We start from the raw sequence: 21,300 nt of genomic DNA, 5'->3' as shown, positions 1-21,300 counted from the left end.
GCTTGAACCGGTTTTGGAATTGTCTAACACCGCATATTTCTGCTATGTATGCTTAAACCGAGTTCATTAATCATGCTTTATTCCGACATTCTTAACAAATATTATGTTGTAATTTAGACTTCCGAATATTTGCTCCATGGAAAGATGAAGTCCTCACGAAGATAAATATTTTTCTCGACTTAAGTGTGCATGCCCTTTTTGTAAAAAGTTTGAAGGTTTCCATGCAAACTTCTGGAACAAAACTAAATTAAGGTAATCTGGAGTTTGGATTGAACATATCTTCCCTTTTTAAAGCTTATATTGGTGTCGAACGCGATAAGATTCTTTAAATTGAATCTTTGGAGCTAAACTTCCATCGATCGGGTTAGGCACATGGCAAAATTTGAACACGTGTCGTTGGTAACGTTGTCACTGTTACCATCAAGGTATCATTTTTTTTTTTTTTAATATTTTGTTGCGCGTGGTCGATGTAACTTAGCTTGAAAGACTGTTTTTTTCTCTTTCAAAGCAGGCTGGCTATCGACATATAGACTGTGCTCAAGCTTATAACAATGAGAAGGAGGTAATGATTTCGCTCTTCACATTACGAATTTTATACTCTCTCAAGCTGATAGGTTTTCCAATATATCTACCTTACTTTCTTACACTATATAAACACATGCTACTCCAAAACAAAAGCCAAGACTTCAGTCACATTATATTTGTGATACTGTAAAGTGGAATTGATGTTCCTTCAGTTCCTTCAGGTCCATAGTTTGCTAGGAAGGGGTATTTTTCGATATAATCTTTTGCTGGTCTTTAATTTCCCCTTTAAATCGAAAGACCTGCCTTTATCTCCTTCATATTATATTAGCAAAAGTCCACATTGTCAAACATTTCTATTGGTTGGCCTGATGTGGTTTTTCTTTGGAATTTCCCCGCTTTTTTTACTCATAGCCAAACTTGCCTTATGAATATGGTTTTGTTTCTGAATTTGGTGTTTTCTTATTATTACAACTATGCAAATCGATACAAACTCAAGAAGACATCCTAAGAATACTCAACCGCCAAAGAAGACATCCAAGAATACTCAACTACACTGTTTCTGAAAGCAAGTAGCACTTATGGTTGTCTTTGTCTTATCTTGACTTCTTCTCTATTGGTGTTTAGGTAATTGTAAAGATTATAGCACATAGCTTGGTTAATTAATTGTATTATGTGGTAAGGCCAATTTGCCTCTCTTTTGTTTGTTCTTTATTAATATCTCACTATTTTTCATTGTCGTATTTCAACGAATATCATTATCTACTACTTGCAAATTTGTTATAGAAACTCTATTCAAAGTGCAGCTGATTTTGTTATGGAATTTGCACCTTTACTTACAAACCTTCTTCAATTATCATGACTCAAAGGCAATGTTGCCTATATCCAAGCTTCAAAGTTCAAGTCATCATTTTTATTCTTTGTCTTATGATGTGTAACATTTTGCAGTCTTTGGAGCATGCTTCGCTTTGTTTGGCTCAAATAAGCGAGGCACTTGCATCATCACCGAGAAATTAGATGAACTCTGCAATCTCGGTCTGGTTGAGCAAGCTGCCTATTTGGTTTACAATCACTAATTCAGGAGGTGGTCAGGCATCTCTCAGCAGCCCTACATACACGGTATATGCAAATTCAAATATTTGTATTAATTACTCAATTAGTAGACATTGTGCGACGCTCTTCGGTCTGCAGTTGCCGAAATAGTTAGACGCTTAATTTCATATATATTTTCTAGGTTTCGTCACTCACGTACAACTGTTTTAAAGAATAACATACTTATCTTGGGTTCATGACAATATTGGTTGATTTTTCATTTTGCTTCTTTTTGAATGCACGCATTTTCTTACGTGAAAATTTGTCACTGTAGACGAAATCAGTATTCAATTACTTTGTATAAATATCTTTAATGGACGGATCACAAGTTCTCCTTGAAGTGACATGAACACTTTCAAGGATATATGTATATACCCTACTGATGATTAAGAAGAGAAGTGGTGGTGAAGGGTATATTATCATTGGTTCCCTTAACTCCTTGATTTATTGCTCAAGTTGTGGCTACGATAGAAAATTAGATAAGAGTATGACTATATATCTTCCCAGCTCTATAAATCATATCATTTTCGACCAACTATAGTTGTAACTTATTATTTACGTTGATATCAAAGTTGGTGGAATTGTTTTATCTATAGGTGTCAATGTTTGACATAGCACACCGGTTTTGCATGCCTGGCCCTGTGAGAAGGATAGTATTTCGCAAACCATTGAGAGTAGCAAGGTTATTATTGAATGCTATTTCCGTTATTAGGATTCTATTTCGGTTTTTTGCAAGACTATTATTATTGAATATGACATGGGGAATGTTCTAAACACAAAAGATCCAACTTTACGAGATCTTAACATGCTAAAAGAACTCCCTGGTTTGGCCATTGTTGGTGCACTTAGTAGCGTCAATAATTTTGCTCCACGAGTAGTATGTTCATTAGTTATCATTGTAATTTGGAAATTTGTTGAGGTTTGAACAACATATCAAGAACTTAAAATTTTAAGATTTGGAACCTAATAAAGGAATAAAATCGTGACGGAGTGCAGATATGTTCTTTCTTGTTATCTATGTTTAGGTATATATTTCACGTGCCATTTGGTCAATTTTTTTCTTTAGCTTTTCTTCTCTTTCAATCATGTTTTCGATTCATGCATTTTTTGTCTCGCAGCCACACGAGCGCAACGTGTGCCCATTGTACCTAAGCATGCCTGCCTGTGCATAATGACTTGCCCCCATTGGTTGAACCATTTCCAAATATTTGGAAAGATATCGTTGACGCCCATTCAAAGGTTAAGCTCCTTTCTGTCACTTACATTTATCGTCGCTTAATTACATTACATTTGTAGCTGCTCAGGCTTTATAATATTTCATGCAGATCACTATGTCAAGCCTATAATGCGACGATGCCCCTCTTTTCTATTTATTTAAAAATCAATATCGATGATGTTGTTATCACTGATCCTACAAAAATGTATCCAAAATGTGCTTCTTAGAAATGCTTATGAAAAGTTTTTGACTTCTTATTTGTTACTGATCCTCCTTTCCATATTTCATATACTTATATGATCTTAGATCTTTGATCTTGATAACAAATGAATTGTCTTTTTCTAATTTCTACCGTGTTAGGCTTAAAATTAATAATCAACAGTATTCAGATTCTTACTTTTGTAAGGTTCGTTTTTTTCTTGGGTAATAACCAATAACCAATATAAAGTATGTGTGGATTCTATTGATTAATTTATCCTGAAGTGCATGGTGGCAAATTCCATATCCTATATTTGGTTGTCTATTACTCTTTTTTTTTGGGCAAAGTCAACAATTTTAATTTTATAAATAAAAGGGGGTGGGGGGACTGTGAAGTACTGAAGTCTGGGGAATTGACGTGCTTTATACCATAGCACTTTTAAGTGTTGAAAACCTCAAAACATTGCCAAACTAATAGACACTACAACAATGATCTTAGTCAATAAAATTAAAGTAGTTAGTATCAAGTGATTCCCACTTTCTAATGGTCTTCCTTCAACTGAATCAACCGTCATAGTTGGTGCACTACCCCCATACATAGCTGCTCCATTTGCTGCCATGTTATTGATGTCGTTTAGCTTTGTCTTCTTCCATCTATTACAACCACTTGCTTATGACACTGATTTCTCTATTTATATTTTCTTTCCTCACCAACTTTGGAACATTCCTCACCAACTTTGGAACGTGTACTGTTCTCTCATCGAGTTAAGGCTACATAGAAATGATTGGATATGATTGGTGTAAACATCAATGCTCCATTGGTACTACTGTAGGAATGGCGTCAACGCTTCATTTATAATATAATGCATAATTGTTTACAGGATGAAGAGATGTATTACAGGAATGTTCAAAATGAATGAAGAACTAATTTTAAAATTACACTATCGAATCTTTTATCCTCGCTGTTGGTCCATGCTAAAGTGTGGAGAACTTGACTAAAAGGGTTGATCTGCATAGCTTTGGTGAATGAAAGATCAAAGATGGTTTTGAACACATCAGTTGTTGAAACTTCTAATTCTTATTTCGGACACAAATGGATGGCGAGATGGAGCTCAATGTCCGTTCTTTTTCTCTTTTGTTCTCAGTGCATATGAAGATACAAATTATTGTCTTCTACGTTGACATACTTTCTAATTAATCGATGTGACTTTTAATTATTTTTGCCGAGATGTTCAGACTTCAGAGAAACATAGATGTTATTGAAATATATTCAAATTGAAATATCACTGCTATATTTTGTTTTATTGATTGTTTTCTAATACCTTATCCCGATTTCTCACTCAATTTTCTCCAAGTTTAACCAATTTTATTTATCGAGTGCATATTTTAGCACATCTTGGCAAGTGAAGATGTGCATGCACGTACACTTTTGCTAGTATATATAATAGCAGTCCCTTTTCGAGTTCAGGTGCTGTCCATGTAATCAAGGGGATTAAGAAAAAATAAGAGAAAAAATATAGTAAGAGTCCCAATTAATTATTTTTCTTTTGTATAGTAAATCTCTTTTCAAGAGTCCTAATTAATTATGTTTCCTATTTCCTAATCTATACACATCCAAACAAAGAATAATAAGGATTACAGGAGAGACTCTCTTCTTCAAGAGTCCTAATTAATTATGTTTCTTGTTCCTAATCTATACACATCCAAACAAAGAATAATAAAGATTACAGGAGAGACTCTATTCAAATCAGGAGAAAAAAAATTGCTGATAAAAAAGCTAGAGAAACAAGCTATGAGAAAAAAACTAAATAGGAACTAAAAGTCCCAATTCTTGAACTTATAAGTATCCCATATTCTCGAGTTCTTCAATTTACAACTATTGTGCTGATTTCAAAAGTCTTCTTTTTCTACCTCCCCAGTATGTGCTGATTTCAAAAGTTTTTTTTCTTTTGGTTTGTGTTTACCATAAAGTTTGGAGTGTTAAGGGAGAAGGTAATGCAGGTCTAACATTAGTACGTTTGACTGTGACTTCCGAGATTGACAAACCATATATTTTACGTATATATACCAACCCTAACTGTTTATCAACTCAGTCTACTTCCTCATCTAGGGAGAAGGTTAAGTTATTTATTTTAGTCGTCACTATCTATATATTATCAACATATTTTAGTATGTTCCATAAGAACGTTAGTAAGTGGATCTAAAGCTTTAATTTAAACTTTACATGTATAGTTTCGGAGCTTTGAACTTCTCTTTCATATGAGCAATTCTTGATCAATAAAAATTTTCAAGTAACTATTTTCATTCACCTAATCCTCATCAACACTGCATTGAACAAACCTCAAAGAAAAATTAATGGGTAACTGGAAAATAGATGTGAGTGCATCGAACTAACCTCAAAGAATAATTAACGGGAAATCGGAGACTGGATGCAACACTGCAATGAACTAACCTCGAAGAATAATTAAAGGGTAACTGGAAATAGGAGACTGGATGTAAATGCATCGAACTAATCTCAAAGAGTTATTAATGCAAAATCGGAAAATTGGATGCAAATGCATTGAACCAGCCAACGTCAAAGAATATTAATGGGAAATCGGAAACTTGATGCAAATGCATTGAAGAAACCTCAAAGAATAGTTAACGCGAAATCGGAAATTGGATGCAATATTGCATTGAACTAACCTAAAAGAATAATTAACGGGAAATCGAAAATTTGATAAATGCAAATGCATCAAACTAACCTCAAAGAATAATTAGTGGAAAATTGGAAACTGGATGCAACTGTATTGAACTAACGCCAAAGAAAAGTTAACGACAAATCAAAAACTGGATAAAAATGCATTGAACTAATCTCAAAGAATAATTAACGGGAAATCAAAAACTAGATGCAACTGCATAAACTAACCTCAAAGAAATAATTAACGGAAAATAAAAAATTGGATGCAAATGCATCAAACTATCCTCAAAGAATAACTGACGTGAAATTGGAAACTGGATCCAAATGAATTTAACTAACCTCAAAGAATAATTAACGGGAAATTAGAAGTTGGATGCAACTGCATTGAACCAAAGAATAATTAACATGACATCGAAAATTAGATGCAAATCCAGCTAACTAACCTCAAAGAATAATTAATAGGAAATCGGAAACCGGATACAAATGCATCGACTAGCCTCAAAGAATAATTAATGGGAAATCAAAACTTGATACAAATGCATTGAGCTAACCTCAAAAAATAATTAGTGGGATGAAATTGAAAAACTGGATGCAAATGTAATGAACTAACCTCAAAGAATAATTAACGGTAAATCGGAAACTGGATGTGGATGCAACACTGAAATGAACTAACCTCATAGAATAATTAACGGGAAATTGAAAACTGGATGTTACATTGCAATGAACTAACTTCCAAGAATAATTAATGGGAAACCAGGAACTGTATACAAGTGCATTGTACTAATTAACCTCAAAGAATAATTGACAGACAATCGAAAACTGGATGTAAATGCATCCAACAAACCTCAAAGAATAATTAACGAGAACTCAGAAACTGGATACAAATGCATCAAACTAACCTCAAAGAATAATTAACGAGTAATCGGAAACAACATGCTCAGGGGCATTCTTGCCATTTCAAAAGAGCAAGCATCATTACCACGGTCAACTAAGTTGACTGATGGTCAAGTTACAGAAGTAGGACTAAAACCTAATATTTCAGCATTTCTGGACCAAAGTCCATAGTAAGACTAGGACCAATGTCTAAAAACCCTTAACGAAACATCAAAAAATGGATGCAACTGCACTGAACTAACCTCAATGAATAATAACGGGAAATCATAAATTTGATGCAACTCCATTGAACTAACCTAAAAAAAGAATTAACTGGAAATCAAAAACTTGACGCAAATGCATTGAACTAATCTCAAAAAACAATTAACGGGAAATCGGGAATTGGATGCAACTGCATTGAACTAACCTCAAATAATCATTAACGGAAAATCGAAAACTGGATGCAACTATATTAAACTAAAATCAGAGATTAACAAATGGGAAATAAGAAATTGGATACAATATCCTTGAAGAATATTTGACCAAAAATCGAAAACTGGATGCAAATGCATTGAAATAACCTCAAAGAATAATTAATTGGAAATCGAAAACCAGATGCAACTACATTGAACTAACCTCAAAGCATAAATTAAATAACCGGAAATTGGAAGCTAGATGCAAATGCATCGAACTAACCTCGAAAAATAATTAATGGGAAATCAGAAACTGGATGTAGATGTATTGAACTAACTTCAAAGAATAATTAACGGGAAATTGGAACCTGGATGCAAATGCAATGAACTAATCTCAAATAGTAATTAACAAAACATCGAAAACTGGATGCAACTGCACTAAATTAACCTTAATGAATAACTAACGAGAAATCATAAACTTGGTGCAACTGCACTGAACTAATCTCAAAGAATAATTAACGGAAAATCAGAAACTTGATACAAGTACATTAAATTAACCTCAAAGAATAATTAATGGGAAATCAGAAACTAGATGCAACTATATTGAACTAGTCTCAAAGAGTAATTAATGTAAAATCGGAAACTTGGTGCAAATACATTGAACTAACCCTGAAACATAGTTGTATTATAATGTAGGGAGAATATAATATCTCGGCAAGTATAGTTTTGTATTTTAAGTAGTGCTTATCATAATTCTTTTATTATGATTGGGAATGCATTGCTATTCAAGTAGCTTCAATATTGGATAGTTGTATAGCTTCATTGAATACAATAGCTTAGATTAATTTTAATGGTAGCAACTTGAGGGAGATTTTCTTGTTAGGCGCAAAATAGACTTTTAACAATAAAATTAGGAAAACATGGAAAACACACAAATATAATGAATGTTCGGATTACACATGGTAACAAAGAAGCACTTGCACTGAAGGAAGGTCCTCTCACTACACTACACCATATCAGTCTATTTGTAACGGATATGCATCCGTTACAAAAAATATTAGTAACGGTTATCTTGCGTTGACACAAAAGCGTGACAAATATTAGTAATGGAAATTAGTAACACTTAATATCCGTTACAAAATTTTCTAACGGATATAAAATGTCACTGAAATTAATTTCAGTAACAGATACGTAACCGTTACAATGTATTAGTAACGGATACCAAAAATTTTAATTCTCCATCAGTAACGGATATAAGTGACACTATGATTTTATAGTAAAAGATTTCGTCTGTTAGTGTTAGAATGTTTCTAACGGTTTCCTATCCGTTACTAATGATTCATTGTTTTAAAAAAAAATTATTGTATTGTATTTTGCTGGCACACCACCTATAGTATTGTTCCTGGGCTACCTGCAGCTGTTTCTACCCTACATTCCACATATATTACACAACCTGTCCATCCAATTAGACATACACTTCGGTACAATAGCAAGAAAGAAAAGAAATAACACTTAAACCAAACATACTCCATAATTCATTAATAAGTCCCAAGTCTCAACTCTAATTACATTTTATTCAACAATGAGAATGAGAATGAGATGATATCCAAGAGTATAATAACAGCTAGTAAATTCATTAAGTCTTTTGTAAACACCACACCAAACAGTCCATTAGCCAATATATGACTTTATTAAGACTTCATTCCCCATGACACCATCTTTAATCCTTGCCCATTCTTCTAACAACTCTATCTCTATCAAATTTGACACCTAACATACCATTACCACAGAAAAGCTTTCTTGATTATTTCTCCCATCAATGCTTGCATTCTCGACCTGCAACAAATAAATCAAATACATAATCACTAATTTATCTATTATACATCAATATAACCAACATCCGCTTATAAGTGACAAAATTAGTTCAGATTTTAAATATGGAGAATGGTTAGAGAAGCAAACCAAACACTAAAACTACTCTAGAAGTTGATATAAGAAAACCATGTGGTTATAAACACATGTAGCATGGAGTAGTGATAACAATAAATGAACCTACACAACTTGAGATGTTTTCTCAACTCTACTTGGCACTTAAGACAAGGGAAGGTAACACAGGAAATACCGTATGCAACAATCACAACTAGTTAAAACATGTAGTGCATGCCAACAAGGAAGTGTGCATGTGTGTGTGTACGCAGTTTCTAGAGTAATTGGATACAAGTGTTTCTTTAATGGAATAATGGTGTCTATCAAGCTGTAAAGAAGGCTAATACCGTACCTGTTTTGGATCATAGGCAGCATATTTGTTATACATGATGACTGACTTCGGGACCTATAGATTTTAAATGACCGCAAGGTACTTTGATATCGTCTTTCCAAGTGAAAAGTTGTCATGAATTTTTTTACTTCCAAACCATTTACTACTATTATATTTTCCTCCAAACCATTTACTGCTATTATATTTTGTACCTGGCTAGCTCGTTATGATTTCTGAAACACAAGCAGATGATGGGGATTTTCAGCCATCTTAAGTTACAAAATTAGACACCCTACAATCAAAGGATTGTGTATCAGATGTAGACAGTGCAAAAAATATTCACAACTAGTTAATTACAGTATTTGAACACACTACCTAGCTATAGTTGACTTTTCCCTGTCATTAATTAAAATGCTCACTTATCATTCACAAACATAGCCTAAACATTTTAAACAAGAATAAGATGAACACTACTGGACAACTCACATATCAAACTTGTACACAAATACCCATATACACCAAGCAAACGAAGAATGGCATGGGTCTGTAGCACAACGATAATACTCCTCAATTATCAATTGGTCTAACTATATAAGCCAATCCATTACGACGAAAGAACATATAAGAAGAAAGAAAATGAAAGATACACAAGCCAAAAACTCAAATAGACCAAAACAAAATAGTAGCCAAGGTCTCGCAAGTGATAATAAACATGGAAAAGGCCCTGACTAGCTAAAGATCAGTGTAAGAGTGTAATCACTGCAAATTCTTATTTATGCCCTGTGAAAAATGTATCAAAAGAATTATTCTACTCTTCCAATTAAGCTAACCAATGCAGAAAGATAGGAAGTCATACCTGTCTAGCAGTTCAGCTCCTGAAACTTGGACACTTAGGGAAACTTTGGCATCACACTAAATTAAAATCCTAAAACCACCAAAGTAGTACAAGTTCCGAGAAGGCAAAATGGAAGAAAACTCGTTGGCTAACTTCTTGGGAGACAGCACTCCATGTGACTCTCCAGCCAAGACATTTGACATTGTCCACATTCTTACTACATCATATATCTTCCTACGTACAATTGAGCTCATCATGTTCAACTGCAATTCAAATTGATTTTGTATCCATTGAAGTGATTTTTCACTATACAAATCATCCTTCATAATTTATAGCAGTTTGCAAGCGGGCTATAAGCCATCTACCTCTATATACTTCTCGTGCCCCAAGAGTAACTTCCTCGCCCTTTGTTTGCACTATGTCAGTAAAAACTGGAAAAAAATTACGCAGGCCTGAACTTCAAAGCAAAATAAGTAACAAACAAAAAGACCAGTACATGCGTCCACATTACGACACAACAACAACCTTTTGTCCACCTTAAAAGAGCAAACACAAACTAAGATGACCGACCCATCTGAAAAGAAGAAGCAATTGTAGAGGAAAAAAAAAGGGTGAGGTGGGGGGATGCTCTACACATTCAGCTATATGCAAACAAAGAAACTATAAGCTTGTTTAAGATTACCTGTCAAGGTCCTGCAGCTAAAAGCATAAGATCCATCAGAGTACACTCCCGTAAGGTAAAAGACCATACTGAAACATACCTTCAATCTTGGGAACCACACTGCCAAGAGAGAGTTTACTGAACTTTAGTGATGTAATTCCTGGAGGTCGATGTTCTTCCCACAGTGGTTCAACCGATTCTCTTATAACCATCACTGCTGCCTGAGGAGAAGCACATTCTAAGATACTAAAATTAACAAATTAAGGAATTAATAGAAGGTGAAAGGAAGATGTACAATACAATCAAAAGTTTAAAAACCATAAAATGATATGACACAATATCACTATCAACATTACACATATTAGGGTATCACTTAACAGCAACCTTGGGAGGAGTTAGGTTGAAGTTATTTTATATAAGTCCATTCACTACCAAACAGCTACAACACATAGGTATAACTTATGAAGGAACCATCTCTGAAGAAATGCAATAGAACATTAGAATTGATTCTAATTGTTGTGACACCTACAAACAAGGTCCTCATGAAAAAACAGACCCAGCCATGACGAAGAATTTTTTTGCCTTGTGTGTTTGGGCTGGGTGAATAATATTCATAGACATTAGGCTGCTCTAGTTCCATCTTTTGAAGTCCATGTTGAATAGATGTATTGTTATTAGCTGATTTTTATCTAGAACGACAGCATGGTGCATAGATGTATTTTTTTTTTAATTTGGTAAATTGTCCAAAGGAGTAATTTCTTATAAGAAATTAAGAAACCACTGCATGTCTCTTCTTTCTCCCGAACACTAACTTCCTTCACTTGCTATACTGAAGTTCTCTAATATTACATTTTCTCTGAGTTCCGACTCCTCAAGTTATTTCTTTTGCAATATCAGTATGTTATGTTGTCCTCATTGTAGTTGACTATTTCTGTTTTGATTGCTTGATTTTAGTTTCTCCTATATAACTTGCATTTGAAACTCTAGGATTACTGCCCCACGAAAACTCTAGGATTACTTCCCCCATTTGAAACTCTAGGATTATGCTAAAACACACAATTTGAAATCACCCAAGATTGCCTGAAATTCTGTTGGAACAGTCCACCTTTCAAAACCCATAACTTCCAGCTCAGTAATCCAAATATCATGAAATTGGAATCGTTAGAAAGCAGATACAGAGTACTAACTTTACTGCCTAGATCACTAAAACCCAAATCTAACTCTAACTACTACAAAATCGAGCGTGAAGTCAGTCCAGTGTAGTTTTCCTGGCAGGCACGCTAGAATACCATCTTTGGACATGCGTAACTCCTGACTCGGATATCCAAATACCATGAAACTGGAACCCTTGGTAAATAGATTTAGATAACTAACTCTTCATCCTAGATCACTATATCCCAAAACCCACTCTAACTAAAACAAATTCTAGTGCAAAGTCGGACCCGGTTAACTACTACTACAGATGAATGACAGAAAAACAAGTGCTCTTTAAATATTATCAAGTCTATAGCAAGTGAATCACTTTCGTGAAACATTGAAGTGAAAACTTACATGTCAATTATTGTACGCCAGAACTCAATTCTGGGTCCCGCTTTTCTTCAAGAATGTAGTACACACGCAGCGAAGAACTCCCTCGCCACTTTCTACTAGTGGAGGTGCCGCCAACATGGACACATTTGGAAAACTCCCTCCCAACTTAAAACCAAGTTACACCTGCACATATAGTAATAAGAACACTAAGGCGTCTTACACGGAGAACTCAGTGAACCATTAAAGTGGTTCACTTGAACAATAATTCAGTCACACCAAACAAGTATTTGCCAACAAAGCTAGACTCACTAAGTGTATACGTACCAGCACCAATAAATTTGCTAACGTCCCAAGAAATTATTTATCATCAATTCCTTGTCCTATATGCTAGTGGCAGGCAAACTTGGCAAATTATGGTGTTATTAATACAAACATGGCTCAAACTAATCTAACTCTAGCCAAAAAGTTGAACTGAGAAGTTCATGTAATTGGCATAATGACTTACAAAAGAATCACAACTTAATTAAATCATTTGCTGCCAGCAAGCTAAATGGACATAATTCTAAGGCATCACTTCATACATTTCTAACTTTAATAAATTGGTTAAATAACTAGTGTTAGTTTAAAAGTAAACCCGCACATGGCCATAGCACCCCATGATGCACATCCGTGAAAGATTTTTCCCCATTACTTTCGTTATGGCATTCACACAATCACATCCCCTTAATGTACCACCATGCATTACCAAAAAAAAAAGGAGATAAGAACAATGTAAGATCACATCTACCAAATGGCTTGCCAAACATTAAGAATCGATACAAAAAGAGTTCCTTCAAAGCAGAGTCGAACATCATTCATTTCATCTCTTCATCCTAACAATGCAATTCTTACATTGACTAGAATCTATACTTACTTTAAAAATGGAGGTGCATCAATTAGCTAACTAAGGAAAACCAGGTTTTGCACTTACGGGTCCTTGGCTTATAAGTCAAACCTATAAAAGCGTGTTTGTTAATAAACTGGAACTTCACTTTTTCAGTAAGAACTGAAAAATTATGAGCCAGAGAGGCTTGGAAACATCTAGGTATAATGGAGCTTATGCATTCAAGTGCAAAGGTCCTGTGTATATATGCTCAACCTTTTTAGACGCAGCTTCCTTGGCAGAAGGGATATGCTAAACCAAAGATATCGAATGAAGCCCGTGGGCGCACTCCAAAAATAGAGCTACAAGCTAACCTTAGCAGAGGCCGGACATTCAACATATATGTTGCATTACTAAAAGTGACACCAAGTTTTGCAAGAGTCGCCTCCACACTCTTCTTATGCTCTCCAATTACTTGGCTATAAATCTTGTAAAGAGGTTCAAGGATAAACTACACGAATGATCTATCCCCTCCATTCCCAGGAGGTTCTCCCTTAAAAACCCTGGTATCAGGATGATAATATATATATCCCCAGAGACGAGAAGCAAATTTTGCGGCATCAAATGGGATCCCATGGAGCTTAACATACAACTTGGCAAATGAATGCAGTATGTGTGAAAGACCAGCCTGCATTTGCACTTGCAAAACAGACATTTCCAGCTGCTGTGTGAATGGCCTCGATACTTCCAGTAGTCGCAGAAGCGGCAGAGATGTGGTCAGATCTCTAAGTGCAATGAATGTGGCCTCATTAATTAGAAAACAGACAAAGTACTATCTATCCTATGTTGGTTAACCTAGCCAAATCCAACTCCAACTAAGATAAAAATGTTCTCAAAATCAGTGCATCCCCGAAAGGCATCGGCTGCACAAGTAGCTAGCATTCTCGGAACACCCTCAAGGCTATTTCAACACGAGTAGTAGGTGCACTGTCTTCTTCAATCATATTTACAACCCCCTATTTGAACCACATATATATGTGCTTAAGTAATCAAGTGCAACTATAAACAGTTCAACCCAAAGCATAATTGCTTATAAAGTGTGTTAAATGCAAATTCAATCCAAAAATACATAACAACCAAGCATAGGTGTACTACTTCAACAATGAAGTTATATCAAATTGTACCAATAACAACTACCTCACAATCAAATAAATTGTAAATTAAATGCAATCTGGTTCTTGGAAAGTCCATGTTCTTATTAGTTTTAAATGCTAGAGAGAAAGGAAGAATCAACCAACGTAACCATACATCCAACTAAGTACCATATTTCATACATTGCTCATGTATTTGAAAGAGGAGATCAACCTAGGTATTAACAATGTATATTTTTCTCCTTAACCCAATAATTTGCTTAAAAAAAACTATGTATATTTTATACTACAAGTATGCAGCCAGTTAATGGCTTATAAAAAGGGTAAGCAACCACTTTGTAGCTTAATTTATTCCCTATATTGTTGGTATATATCATGGGCACGACCAAGATATTAAGATGGCAGAACAAAAACTCAAAAAGAAACAATGTAGCTTGGGGTAATAATGGTTCATTTTGTACATACTATTGCTTGGTTAAAAAAATTGCAAATAGTACGTCATATTTACCGAACTTGTCAATTTAGGGAGTAGCTAGCTAGTTTATCCTTTCTCGGCAAACACCTTCACAAGTTTTGCACAAATCCCGTACCAAACGCAATACCTAGTATATTCTTTCCCTAGAAATAAAACACGTATAAGAGATGTTAAGAACCATTGCACAAAGCATGCATAAAACATAATAGGAATAACATCTTAAATTGAAGTAAGTTTCAATAGAACTTGTGATTAAATTACCCGAAAATGCTGGAAGTAATAAGTCAAAGGTTAGCTGACTTAATTTTGCAAACGAAAGCGAGCATATAGAAAGAACTGATCTAGAAGCCAGAAAATACAATCAAGCCACTAAACGAATTAGGAAACAAAATTAAATTTGTCTTTCAATGGCTTGCATATATATATGGTCCAATCAAAAATATGGCCTGCATATTATCCTTTTTTTAGTGGTGATCACATACGTTTTTGCTCACAATCTAGCTAATATATGTTAACAATGTATGTCAGTGGTAACTGGTAAGTGCTAAATGCATGTTTGTCTATGCTATGCTGTTTTTAAAGCCAGTATTCAAACTAACTGGTTAAAGTGAATGACTCAAAACAACAAGTATTGAACAACAAAAAATATATGTATAAGAAAGCTTCATTAGTTGGTGTTTTTGTTAAATTGATTGGGGAGAGTAACTCACCTAAGGACAACTCGTGAAAGCAAACCCAATAGACCAATTCATCACTCCATAAACCAGATGAAATTCCTTAACACCTAAATTAAGAAAAGAAAACCCAATTAACAAAAAACATGAACCGATCAATGTTTGAAGTGGACTTCATCATGTGTATCAATTGACCCCATTCCTCCACAATAAACTAGTATTCTGGAGCTTTCTCACTGTGAAAGCTTTATTTAAATAACTCCATAAAATGGACAAGAAAGAGCACAGCAACAAACTACATTATAAATTAGCTAAATCTTCTCACAATTCTTAGTGGCAATATATTTGCTTAGATACTGAAAATATAGTTAAATATATTTTCAATTACAAGCTTTAATCTTTTCAAAGAGCATATAAATTAAAAACCTAAACATGAACCATATGACCTAAAAATGCATCTTACCATAAACAAAACCCTAATAACACCATTCCTCTTTTATTAACAACAACACTGCATGAGGGAATAACAAGATATCCCATCAACAAAAATCGCAGATTCCCAAGCGCATGACAACACGAAATGGAACCCTCGACTTCACTGCTTGAATGGAGGCGAGCTTCAGATAACAGAGATGTAATGGATCCACCATGAAATTGAGATCTAGGGTGTTGCGGACAAGTAAAGAAAAAATTGGGAAAGAAAGAAAGAAATAAATGATAGAGAAACATAAAAGAATGTAATTGGGAACACAAGGTGAATTTTTGGGGAAGAAAAAAAAGACGGGCATTGACCATCAAAACTATAGTTGACGGGTATGCACCATCAACTATGGAAGTAGTCAAAAAATATTATTGATGGTTAGTACCCATCAATTTCTGGTCGGGCTTGGTGTCAAAACAAGCTTGTTTTGACGTAGTGAAAGCAAAGCTTTTTGACATTCATTCAAACATTAGTTATCATATCAAGGCAATTCAACCCGAACTTCCATGTTCAGAAATTCTTTCTAGAATTTTATCAAATAAATCTTAGACACCTTAGACCAATGTCATAGTAGACTCTTCTTCAACAACTCAAGTCTAAATGCTGGAAACCTCAAAGAACACAAATAATCATAAACCAGAAAACAAAAATATATAGCTTATTACCCAAACTTTGAGTTACCTTGAGCAAATCGAACACTTGTGACAAAACCAACGACGCTCCTTTTGATATTTGAGATGATTTGATACCTTAAAATATAGATTAATTTTTACTTTAGTAAATCTGAAATCAACATTGATCAAAAATCAAAACCCTAGACAGTTTATTGGAAAGGGAGGAAGAGATGATGAACAAGAGAGGCCGGACGACTTACCCAGTGGGGAAATCGATGGAAACCCTTGAAACCACTCCTGTTTTTTTTTTTCATTGACTTCTATATTTCTACTTTATTTTGGAGTTATTTTGGGTAGGGTTTGGAATTTAGATGAGCGCGAGACCAAAAAATCTCCCGCTTAAGTTTTCGTTATTTTTGTCAATATGATTTGTTTTTTTTTTTTTTTTAACCAAGCGATTTCTCCGTTTTTTTTTTCCAACTCTGTAACACATGGCCAAACGTCACAAAACATTAAAAGAAACGTTACATAATATTACCAACGGATACTTGCATTGCTAACGGATTATAAATGTTTTAAATTACCTAACGGATGGATATGTGTTACTAATGAAAAATCTCATTGGTTGCAAATTAGCCCAAATGGTGTAGTGCTAGTTCCCCTAAAGACTATGATGTGGAAGAAGTGGAAGCAATGGTGGTGAACAGGTTTGGAGTGGGTTCCATTGAGAAACTTCTCAATAAGAGAATGATGAGAATACATGAAGAGTTACTTCAAGGTGAGGATGTTGAATGTAGTAATGACCCTACAGATGGGCAGGTGATAAAGTAAGAATTATCCTTTACTCCTACATAACTAATTAAACTTAAACAGAAGTAAAGAATAATAATTTTACTCTAGACTATCAAAGTTATCTACTCTCTTGAATCATGCAATAAATGGAGTAGAGAATTCGTTCCACTCCTAGTCCTTTAAACGTAAGTTTCCGCTAGTTTAATCGCTTGAGTAATGAATTGAATTACACTAATATGGCAATTGAATTTAAATAAGATGTTTAACTTATACTATGATAATAGAATATTGAAATGTGAATATGGAGAAGGGATTAGGGGGATTTGAATCCACTTGATGTATTCCTAAAATGCAAATGTCGATTATTGCAGTCCTAATCAAATAAGATTAAGTGTTGATCCCTAATTACTCATGGAAATTTCTGCCAACTAATATTTAGTATGTGAAGAAGTCCAACCCATTCTCATGGCGAATCAACTATCCTTCTAGAGTGAAACTCTTTACAAGTAATAATTCTAACTAACATATCAAGTCTTCATCAAGCTTCAGACTCTCTGAGGGCTATACGGATTTTACAAGGAAAATAGAGAACACCTTGGTACTGTAGGAACGTGGTAAATTATATCCTTCACCTATCTACTAGTTTTACTAGTGTCGAATTCTCTCATGTGTTTCGGGAAACTAATAGGGTAGCAGACCATCTAGCAGGTTTGGAATCTTGTAATGGATGTTTTTATTTTGTACCTCCTTTGAGTTCAGTACTATCATGTTATGTTGAGGAGGACAAAATAGGAAAAGTTTATTTTCAATCTTAATACAGGTTAGGGTCAACCAAAACCCAAAAAACATTTTTTTAAAAAAAAAAGTCTTCATCAAGCTTCATCAAACCCCTCTAATGGAGGTTTAGCTAGATGTCATTAGACTATCAGAAATAGATATATAAGAAGAAGACATAATGAAGAATCAATACTAAACTTTTATTAATCTAATGAATACTGACGAACAATAATTAACTAAGGTTTAATCTAATAACTAAGCCTAAAATCTAATTATCTATCTCTAATTAATTATATCTATCTAATTCTAAGTATAGCTAATTATATGTCTTAGTCCTCTTTATATAAGAGAGGCTAGGTCTACATTTTCGTGCATGTGCTTTGGAGCCATATTTTGGGCCCTTAAATCAAGCCTAAAACCTAATTACATAAGTCCAAAAAGGGTTTCTCTGCTGAAAATTACTGTAACAGCCTTTTCGTCTACTTTTGCTCCTCTGATTGGGTCAAGGCTTAGACCATTAGAAATCTCTTTCCGAGCCGGTCGTTTTGACATATAATAAGCCCAATTCCTAGGTCTTAGTCCAAAGATACAGTCTGCGGACGTTCTGTTGACTTTTCTACTCTATTTCTGCCCACGTTGACTTTGACTTTTAAGCTTTGACCGGGATTTAAAAATGTTTTTTCTCTTTGAATCTTGGCATTTAATCATAGAACTTCTTAGCAACCAACTTTTGCTCCTTTATCTCGCAAAAGTGACATATTTCTTCACATATTTGACTCCAATGCCTGAAATACATAAACGCACGTAAATAGTACTAACTCATATTTATTATACACATAATTGGTCTAAATGTAATGATATTAAGTGGTTAAAACTACAGTTTTAGGCTCTTATCAAACAACCTCTAAACAACATTTTGCTTGTTCTCAAGCAAATATGAGAAATTAATATAAGTAACCAAAAATGAAGTTCTAACTAATCTCTTTTTGCCCAGTGCGATTGCATTGACCATATGCAACAAGGCCTTAAACCACTAGGAATTCTCTAATGGACGAGTTATAGCCTCATGAGAGTTTTTCAGAGAAGGTACTCAATCATAATCAAACCGGCAATAAATTTGACAACAAAATACGTGGAAATGATTATAGGCATTTCTAAATAAATAATTCTACCCCCAAACAAGTTGAAATGGTGGGATTCACGATATAACACATAGCATAGGCCGAAAACTAAAATAACTTTAAATAAAATTAAAATAAAATAACAATTACAGAATCCAAATATTAACTACTTATAAAACAATTCGTAAACAAAACCTACGAAAAACAAGAAAACTAGTCTTAACACAACAAAAATACAACAAAAACTACTAGCCACGCGACGATGATGGGCCAGAGTCATCCGTCGCGTGGCTAGTAGTTTTTTGTCTATGAATAATTGAACAAATTCGGCCCATGAGTCCACAGAATTAGGCGCTTGGGCAGTTAACCAAGATGCCACCTTATCGGCGAGAGTGAAAGGAAACACCCTCAATTTAATTTGCTCCGAACCAACAGTAGGATGATGAAATGTGGTAAGAACTTGTTCTATCCTACGCATATGCCGATAAGGCTTCTCATGGTCTAACTAATGAAAAACTGGTAACAAATTAAATATATTCGGGGGGATTCGAAAATCCCCCACTGGGTCTGCAAGAATGATGCAAGACTTAGGGCTATCGTTAAGGGCTTTATAAAAATCAGAGAGAGGAGTCTCTGTTTCGTCAGCCATTTGTGCAGGTGTAGTGTGTGGTATTCTAGATAGGCATGTGCGTTGATGTTTACGATAAATAACCGAAGATGGTTTACTATTACGGGACCTTAGTCTCATACAAGGCTAAGGCCAATATAAAAGAAAACTATGAACAAACAGCCAAACAACCCTGATATGCTAGAAAAAAATCCTCTAACAGGAGAGGCGAGGAGCGGAAGAATGAGTACCTGAATGCCTCCTTGCTACCTATTTGAATAGTGTCTTGTTTACGCGATCACAGTGTATTCAAGAAGTTAGAAACACTGAATAACTTAAATGAAATGAGTTGGAAACTAACCTGTGAAAATCGGGCAATTCATAAGTGGGCGTGGCGCGCTTGGAACTAGGCATAGAAGGGCGCGTGCGCGCTTTTGCATGAACCAATGTCCAGTATTTTTAGGGCACGCGCGCTCTCGAGATAGCCTACTATAGGCGCGGGCGCGCTCCGTGTAGATTTCTGAAAAAAATATTTTCTGAGTAAAACAAACACAGTCAGAACCAAACAAGGGTGGGTGGGTTTTAATGGGATTTTGGTAGGGACGAAAATTTTAAAGGAAAAGAATTTAAAAAGAACTAAGATGGCAGCGGCGCCATTTGATAAAGTAGGAATTATCATTTACTCTTACTTAACTAATTAAACTTAAACAGAAGTAAAGAATAATAATTTTACTCTAGACTATCAAAGTTATCTACTCTCTTGAATCATGCAATAAATGAATAGAGTAGAGAATTCATTCTACTCCTAGTCCTTTAAACGTAAGTTTCCGCTAGTTTAATCGCTACTAACAAAACAGTTAAGAGTAATGAATTGAATTACACTAATATGGCTATTGAATTTAAATAAGATGTTACTATGATAATAGAATATTGAAATGTGAATATGGAGAAGGAATTAGGGGGATTTGAATCCACTTGATGTATTCCTAAAATGCTAGTGTCGATTATTGCAGTCCTAATCAAATAAGATTAAGTGTTGATCCCTAATTACTCATGGCAATCTCTGCCAACTAATAATTAGAATGTGAGGAAGTCCAACCCATTCTCATGGCGAATCAACTATCCTTCTAGAGTAAAACTCTTTATAAGAAATAATTCTAACTAATATATCAAGTCTTCATCAAAGTTTATCAAACCCCTCTAATGGAGGTTTAGCTAGATGTCATTAGACTATCACAAACATATATATAAAAAGAAGACATAATGAAGAATCAATACTGAACTTTTATTAATCTAATGAATACTGAAGAATAATAATTAACTAAGGTTTAATCTAATAACTAAGTCTAAAATCTAATTATCTATCTCTAATTAATTATATTTATCTAAGTCTAAGTATATCTAATTATATGCCTTAATCCTCTTTTTATAAGAGAGGCTAGGTCTACATTTTCGTCCATGGGTTTTGG

General features: G+C 34.5%; 2 long non-coding RNA genes across 2 annotated transcripts; one reads left to right on the top strand and one right to left on the bottom strand.

The window, feature by feature from the left end:
• The first annotated feature begins 1,529 nt into the window (after window positions 1–1,529).
• Window positions 1,530–3,068, top strand: LOC147493090 (uncharacterized). Its single transcript, XR_015199329.1, has 3 exons — window positions 1,530–1,641; window positions 2,733–2,853; window positions 2,940–3,068. It is a non-coding gene; the product is annotated as an uncharacterized LOC147493090 (long non-coding RNA).
• An 11,265-nt stretch (window positions 3,069–14,333) lies between these two features.
• LOC147493089 (uncharacterized) lies at window positions 14,334–16,664 on the bottom strand. Its single transcript, XR_015200190.1, has 3 exons — window positions 16,602–16,664; window positions 15,476–15,549; window positions 14,334–14,908 (listed from the first exon to the last, which is right to left on the bottom strand). It is a non-coding gene; the product is annotated as an uncharacterized LOC147493089 (long non-coding RNA).
• Window positions 16,665–21,300: the final 4,636 nt, after the last annotated feature.

Source organism: Coptis chinensis, chromosome 6 (genome assembly GCF_015680905.1).
Source record: "Coptis chinensis isolate HL-2020 chromosome 6, ASM1568090v1, whole genome shotgun sequence".
NCBI lineage: Eukaryota > Viridiplantae > Streptophyta > Magnoliopsida > Ranunculales > Ranunculaceae > Coptis > Coptis chinensis.
The sequence above is the reverse complement of the archived record's forward strand: the minus strand, read 5'-3'. Positions and strand labels throughout refer to the sequence as shown.